The following is a 7996-nucleotide window of genomic DNA, read 5'->3' on the forward strand; positions in this document are numbered from 1 at the left end:
CCATTTGCAATTTTAAACTTCTTAAAAGTTGACAAATATGGATGATGAGGAGGCATGATTTATCCTCCACTGAATCCTAAAAGTTTGTTAAAATCAGTTCTAAAAGTTTCAAAACTTAAAATGTTTTAAAATCAGAACCAAATACTTTTGTATGGACTGAAGTTTCAACATTTTTTTATTCATGGAAAGGTAATTATGACAACTAGATAGAAATTATTTAGTAATAAGTTTAGTTGTATAAAACTCATTTTGGCAAAACAGGAAAAAATTAATCTGTGGTATGCATTTGCTATTAAATATTTATCTCCGCAATTTTACTTCATCAAATACCCGTCTGTTATTTTCTCAAAAGAAAAACGTTGCCTTTTGGGGAAACAGTAAACAATGCTGCAGGGTTGTAACATGTTGAAATGCTGAACCTTTGTTGATTGCATGAGGAATACTGTAGACTGAGAAATTCTGAAGAGCCATCTCACATTCCCAGGAAGATTTTTATTATTAATAGTCTGAAGTCCATCCTCACATCCTAGCTTTTTCCCATTTTCACAGTTTCTGGAAAGTCCTAAGCCTGGTCTGAACTCAAAAGCAGCAGTAGAAAGTGTATTTTCTTTTATAAACAAATCTTTGAAAATTGCAGAAACTTGTTAAATACTGTGCAGATAATAAAGCACCACAAATTGTCTATCTGAGGGAAGTAGGGGTACATTTGAGAGAAAAATATATGAAGTACATTTTCTAAAATGCACCTTAAAATGAAATTTTGCGTACTCCCATGATTCTGCCTTCTGAGCTGGAAGGGTGGTCGCGCTACCACTGGCTGCAGTTGCAATGAGACTGCCTGAATTACAGGTCCCTGGTCCCACATGTTAGATTTTAACATTCAGCAGTAATGTCATTCAAAAGTAAAGGGCAAAACGCATCTCCACACTCTGAAGTGCAGAGGCACTGCGCTTTCCAGGTGGACTCCTGCTTAGTAACCAGGCAACCACATCCCGCATCCCTAACTCACATGCGCTGATCTTACCAGAGGATTTTCTTCCGCAAATGTTACCTTGAATCACTTGTAGATCTGCAGTTTGTGCCTGAAATGTGCTTGTTATAAAATTGTGAATGAATTACTTCAGTGAATAATCGTAGGTCTGAATTTTGTCGTCCATATGATTCACATTTTCAACTGGGAATGTATCTTCTGCAACAAGAAGTAATAATAATAATATGTAGTAATAATAATAATAATTTATGCCCCCTACATATTTTGATCTATACTTTTACATTAGCAAGTTTTTTAAATTAACAAGTAGTGTGAATGTTAATTTTCCCACTGATTGTAACATTGCCAAGTTTTGCTTTGCTTTATCTGCAAGAATCGTAATATTCAATTTGAATAAGTAATCAAAACAAAGTCAACAGAAATTCTGAACTGCCTTTTAGTGACCCAGAATTTGAATTAAATGCTTGCTTCCCATGAGTAAGTCACAGGGGAATTCTCACAGACAACTATTATGCTAGTAAAGCTCACATGATCACATATTCATAGAAAATAAATATTAAAGGATTACAACCACAGTTAAATAGAATTTCTCTTTTGAATGCACATTAATATTTAGGGTATGTATTCACTCAAGTGAATACACTCTAGTCCTTGCTCATGCAAAACTCCATCAGTACTAACCAGAGGCCCAGTCCTATGTTAGAAATAGCACACAGCCAAAATAAGAAGTTTGCGGTGGTGGAAATGTTTTATGTAAGCCACCTGAGAAATGCTTAGCAGTAAGGAATGTATTGGTAAGTGTCAGGAATGATGGAGTGTAGTTCAAGATCAGGACCACAGATCAGGACCATAAATCAAGGATGTCGACCAGTCTGGAGTCCCACCACAGCTGCTTCTACTTCAACCTCCCCCTGAGCTCCTTCATGCCAGTGCACAACTGTAGGAAAAGCTGTGGGGTCAGAGTATAAACACACAAGCTGCTTAGAGGGGAAATTCATATCAAATGTTTCAGAGGTTGATTTTGCAATTTATTCCAGTGGAAATAGAGAGTATAAATTAATATATAAGGCATCTTGTCATCCTAATCCCTACCAAGCTAATATAATTTACTAAATTGGAAAAAGAGACATACTGTCATTCTACCATGGCAATTGTCACTAACCTTTATTCAGCTTTGTGTTTGCTGCTTGCTGCAGATCCAACACCATGTGTGTGGGCCCACAGTATCTACATCTATTCTAGCTGCCTCAGCTGGCATAAGAAAAAGATACTATTTCTCTTTATAAAGTTTGTCTTGGCTATATACACTGCTGCAGCTACAGCAATGCTGCTACTAGCAACGTAGATGAATATTCTACTTACTTGAATGAAAGCCAAACATAGACAAGTCACAAAAGCTTCAGATGGAATTAAGAAAGAGACCGTGCAGCAATCATGGAATAATTTAGGTTGCCAGGGATGTCTGGAGGTTTTCCAGTCCAGCTCCCTGCTCAAAGCTGGGTCCTGGTGGATCTGAACAACTTAGATGGACCCTGGGGCTTTCAGGTTTCATTATTCCTACACTGGTTACAGGGTAATGCTTATTAATTCTGTTAGGGTGTTTTCTCTCTTTAGTTTCTTTGTATTCTCAGATACAAGTATTAAATGAAAATATCATTTATGTAACTATGAGCAAGGCATAAATCATGCCATTTCCTGCTGCATTTTCTAGTCTGAAGGATAAAGCAAGATTTGTAAAAGAATAATAGGAATATAGGGCTTGCAAATATGAAATTTGGAGAACAGTTATGCAACTGTGTACAGTTTTAATCATATCACCTTTGACACTACATGCGCACAATATTTCTTTGGAGTGTCACTTTGGTCTAAGACATTCAAATGGTGGGAAGATAAAACCCATGTAATACGTGTTTTGCCTTCAAAGAACTATTGAGGTGAGATTTCTATTTTTTTATAATAAAAGTTATTCTCAGATGAAATTAACTGTTAACTGTCATTTAAGTATGTGAAACTTATTATGCTGAAGCTTTCAACAAATGCTTTCAAGAAAATTATTGCTTAATCTAGCTATTTAAGTGAAATACTTTTACCTGACATTTTGCATTTGAAAACAAAAAAAAGAAGAAGAGAAAAGTTTGTATTTATTCTGGTGGAGGAGGGAGATGCTTTCTCTCCTTTCTAAACTTTCGTAGCTGGACTTCACCTTGAGTGTATTTCAAAGCTGCCCTTAATGCCATTCCTTCCTTCAGAACTAATTGATTCACTGTGCAAACATTCCCGATGCACAAATACAGTCAAGGGTCGTTGGCGTGTGGTCTGCAAATCAGACACAGGAGCTAATGTCAGAGCTGCTGCTTGATCCACCAGCCTCTGAGATAGATTAAGCATTTTTGTATGACTCACCATGGCTTTTATTGTGAGGAAAAAATATTTTGTTTCTGTTCAAATTACTGTAACATGCAAAACCAGCATCACTATTTCAGAGTTTATAGCATAGCTGATAATAAAAAATTGTCCTGCAAAACAGAAAGTTAACCCCAGTATTCATCCAGGATGTAGAAAGCAAAACAAAAAGCACAAAAAGAATGAATTGGGGAAGCACAATAAAATGCTACTTAGACTTGGAGGAGCAAACACACCAACTTCTGCCAAGCAGAAATGAAGCATTTGCTTTCTCCTGCAAGCATTACCTCAGCCACTTCTGGACAGATAGGCTTTTATCTGCATCTCTGTCTTCATGAGTCACCATATAAATTGTTTGGCTGCCCTGAGTGGGTCCGAAGAAGGAGAAATATAAACAGGTGCCATCAGCACATGGTGGAAACCGTGGTTCTCATCTCCACGGTCACCCTCCCAGAGATGCTGTGGGCACAGGGAGCACCAAGGGTGACTGGCAGAGCCCCGTGGGAAGCGTTGCCACCAGAATCTGTCAGGGCAACAGGGATATAGCTGCCCAGACAGACCCTGCTACTACTTGTGGTGGGACCAGAAGCAGGTAGAGGTCACTGATGTCAAAGAACATGGAGACATCTGGGAATGCTGTAATGGTGCCCTTGTTCTTCAGCCTAGACAAAAGGAGATCAGTAGCCAACACTGCCCTGGGCATCATCTAGGATTAACACTGCATCAAGAGAAACTTAAGTGTTTCAGTTACTGTGTGGAAGAGATTTCCACCCAGTCTCCCCACCAGACACTCCAAAACCAGGCGATTTGATATGGTGTAAGGACTGGAATGATTCTCAGTGATTGTCCCCACCTCAAGGCAGCAGACCCCAATGCTTTCTAATGTCTTCACATCTTTCAAGTGATCTTAATTGTGCAGTGATTGCATTGTTTAAATCAGTTCATTCTAGTCCCGACACATCCCAATTTACATAGCATTTTGTGTTCCCTGCTCTGTCATTAATGTTTAATGCCTTAATTCAGCCATCAGTCCTCACTCAGCAAAACGATTCAACTAAGTACACATTTAAACACATTCTTAAATGCTTTTCTGAAGTGGTCTTCTGCACACCCTGACATGCTTTGCTGAGCTGGGTTTTCATGCACAAAAGAGTTCACTTGTCATAAGCATGTAAGAGAGGAGCCTTCCTTTTCCTCATGTGCATTCATGTTGATGTGTGTGGCTTGTGAAGGATACAGTCTTCTATAATATTGAACCATTATATTCAATGAAAAAGTGGTTCCAATCCTGTTTTGATTTTGCTGCTGCTCCAAATGTTATGACACAACCAGATATACTCTTTCATATTTTCTGAATTCTGTCAAGTTCATTTATTTTAAACTAAATTTGAAAGGTAGCTATGACTCTAAAGATCTCTCTTCACAGTAAACTGGTCAGATCATGTAATGCCTGATCATTTGCCTTATTCAGATCTCAAAGGAAGGAAAGATCAGTAAACCTTTGCACAGCTGTCATTTCATCCCTGGTAGGTCAACTAGGGATAAAAAAAACCCAAAAGCCCCAGCAAAGTGTACTAATTGATTTCTCAAAGCAGGGTATTTACCTTTGTCCACCAGGACTCTCACTCCAACACTGACCAGATTCTTTTAACTTTCCATATTGAAAATTTGATAGTGTGTTGCTCCAGGGCCTTGGTTTGGTGGGTAGTAGGGAGGGATTTGTTTTTTCCTTTTTATTTTTCAACTTCTTTTACACTTTTTCTTTACTTCTTTTCTTTCTACAGGAGAATGAATGAAACAAATATCAGAAAGACCTTTTAAACTCTAGGGGAATACGTTTTACGACAGTAACGTATTTTGATTGCTGCTGGTAGTGGTGGAAGCAATGGTAGATTCACTTGCTTTCATGATTGTTTAATAAATACTTTAGGTTAAGTGCTTAAAAATCTTATAGAGCACTTATTTCAAATATTTTAAGTATTTGAGTGATGTTCCTTTACAAGACAGCTGTCTCCAGCAGTAGCTCCTACATGGTTCCGTTTACCTCTATAGCAAAGAATAACTCACAAGGTATCCAAATCTCTTCTTGAATATAGGGGTGGGGTGTGAGGGAGAGGTGGGAGTAATCTGAAGAGGCAATTTTGTGCTAAAGACACTCATTGCAACATTTGGGAGATGTCTGTTACCTCAAAGTTTGATTTCAATTTGTCCTAGTTATGGCTGGAAGTCAGAGTAAAGGATCTTCTTTAGCATGCCTTTCAAGCATTTCAACCATACTCCTTATTTCAGGTCAAAATTTTGTTCAGTCAAAGTGCATGTTCATTAAAAACTCTCTCATTGTACAGGATGTCCATGACAGCAATAAACAGCTTTACAACTTTCAAATTATGCAAGAAGATGACTTACTACAGCTTGACCTAGTGTACGTCCACCCAGTCATATCTGACTGGATTAAATTGAAGAATCAGATTTCAGGTTTTCAATCAAATTCTACTAGCAAATTGGTATTTAAAATCAGAATCCCCCTTCTCTCCCAACTCACCCCCACAAAAGAAATTATTAGAAAGGTTAAAGAGACATTTTCTGAAAAACTGGAAAAATCCTAATCAAATAATATTAGTGTCAAGATCTGAACAGCACACAGATCCATCTGTCTTATTATTGTGATCTGGAGATTGGGCAAGAGAAGTTCTGTGACCTACTTTATATCTCTCAAGCCATGGACAGTAACTGGGCAGTTTCTCTGTGTAGCATTTGCTTCCTCTCATCAAAACTTTTCCGAGCAGTAGATGTTGTCCAGGGACTTTCTGATCTGTGTGACCCTCCTTGCTTTCAGTCTACCACTACAGAAATAGTCCATTTATCATTTTTCAGTTTCAAGTAAGCTGTAAATGTTTGGGGTTTTTTCCTGCTAAAGCATCATCAGGCCTAGGAAGCTTCACAAACTTTCAGGCACACCTGAATCAGCAGTGAGCCTGCCAGGCATGGGCAAATCTGCAGTCTCATAGAGGCAGCACAGTCCTCAGCATCTAGTGAAAAACTCACCTCAGAAGCTCTGTGAGTATTTAGATGGCAAAACCACACAGGTCTCATGGTTGCTGCAATATGACCGCTGCTGGTTCTCATGACAGCCAGTTTAACGTAACTTGAATAAGGTTTCACTCTGCAGTATTTGCAGGAGTAATTTGATGTGTAAGCTGCATGTCCCACAGAGAAGGTCAGTAAACTAAGGAGACACAAAATCAGACAGCAACCAAGAACTGTACTGAGGGAAGCTTCCACAATAGGTTATTAAGTACATTTATTGATGACAGCTTGTACTGGTTATGATGTGTATACTAACCTGTATTTTGGACAGACACCATTTTTGAGGCTTTGGTTTGAGGCCCTATAAGCAAATAGCGTCTTCCGATGGATTTCTCAAAACAGCATGAGGTTTACAGATTAAAAGCAATATTTATTATACATGACATCTGTGTGCACTGCTCCTCAAAAGGAAGCTGCATTGAGGAACTAGAAAACTAGAAACCTTCCACCATAAATTCCTCTTTCTTGGTCCCCTGTCTCCCCACCTTTAATACTATCCGTCTACCAATGCATTGGCTTTGGTCATCTTGTCGTAAGAAAGCAAGCCAGCCTGTCTCTGTCATACATGGCCTTTCAGCAGCTAATTAACATGAGGAAGCCATGGGAGTTTCTGAGAAGCTGAGCTCTGATGTAACCCAATGCCATCCACTAGGAAGCTTTTAGACGCTCCAGCCATACATAATTTATTTTCGCCAGTCACATGGCAGCAAAGCACATTTTGCATAATGGATACTTGCACTGGAAAAGTGCTTACAGGGTTTCAGCGGAGCAGACCGCCCTTTCATCTATCTACATCAAAGAGAAATTAAACAATTACATGAGTTTACAGCATTCTTGCAGAAAACTCTCAAAATAATGTTTTCAGGGTGTGCAAAACCTATGAAGACAGCACTTATGCTATTAAAATGTACCACCACAAAACTGTTCAAGTATGTCTCTTTTGGGCATCTTTGTACCTCCTGGTTTACGTATAATTTGTTTTCTCACCTGCAGTTCATATAAAATTCATATTTGGCCACAGGAGAAGAGGAGATTGAGGAAAGACCTTATTGTTCTCCACAACTGCCTGACAGGAGGTTGGAGCGGGGTGGGGGTCGGTCTCTTCTCCCAAGTGACAAGCAATAGGATGAGAGAAAATGGCCTTGAGTTGTGCCAAGGGAGGTTTAGATTGGACGTTAGGAAAAAAATTTTTCACTGAAAGGTTTGTGAAGCACTGGAATGGGCTTCCCAGGAAAGTGGTGGAGTCACCATCCCTGGAGGTGTTTAAAAGACGGTTAGACGTGGCACTTAGGGACATTATTTAGTAGTGGAGAGGTTATGGATGGACTCGATTATTTTAGGGGTCTTTTCAAACCAAATTACTACGATTTTACATCTCGGCGCCGGGAGAGGCTGCACCGTGGCTGCCGTTTGCACCGAGACGCGGGGTCGCTCTGCGCCCCGCGCTGCGCGCCCACGCATGAGTGGCCGCAAGATCCGCGCTGGATGCGCCGCCGCCCCGCAATCGGGAAACGG

This window comes from Mesitornis unicolor, unplaced genomic scaffold (assembly GCF_000695765.1).
Source record: "Mesitornis unicolor isolate BGI_N332 unplaced genomic scaffold, ASM69576v1 scaffold9890, whole genome shotgun sequence".
NCBI lineage: Eukaryota > Metazoa > Chordata > Aves > Mesitornithiformes > Mesitornithidae > Mesitornis > Mesitornis unicolor.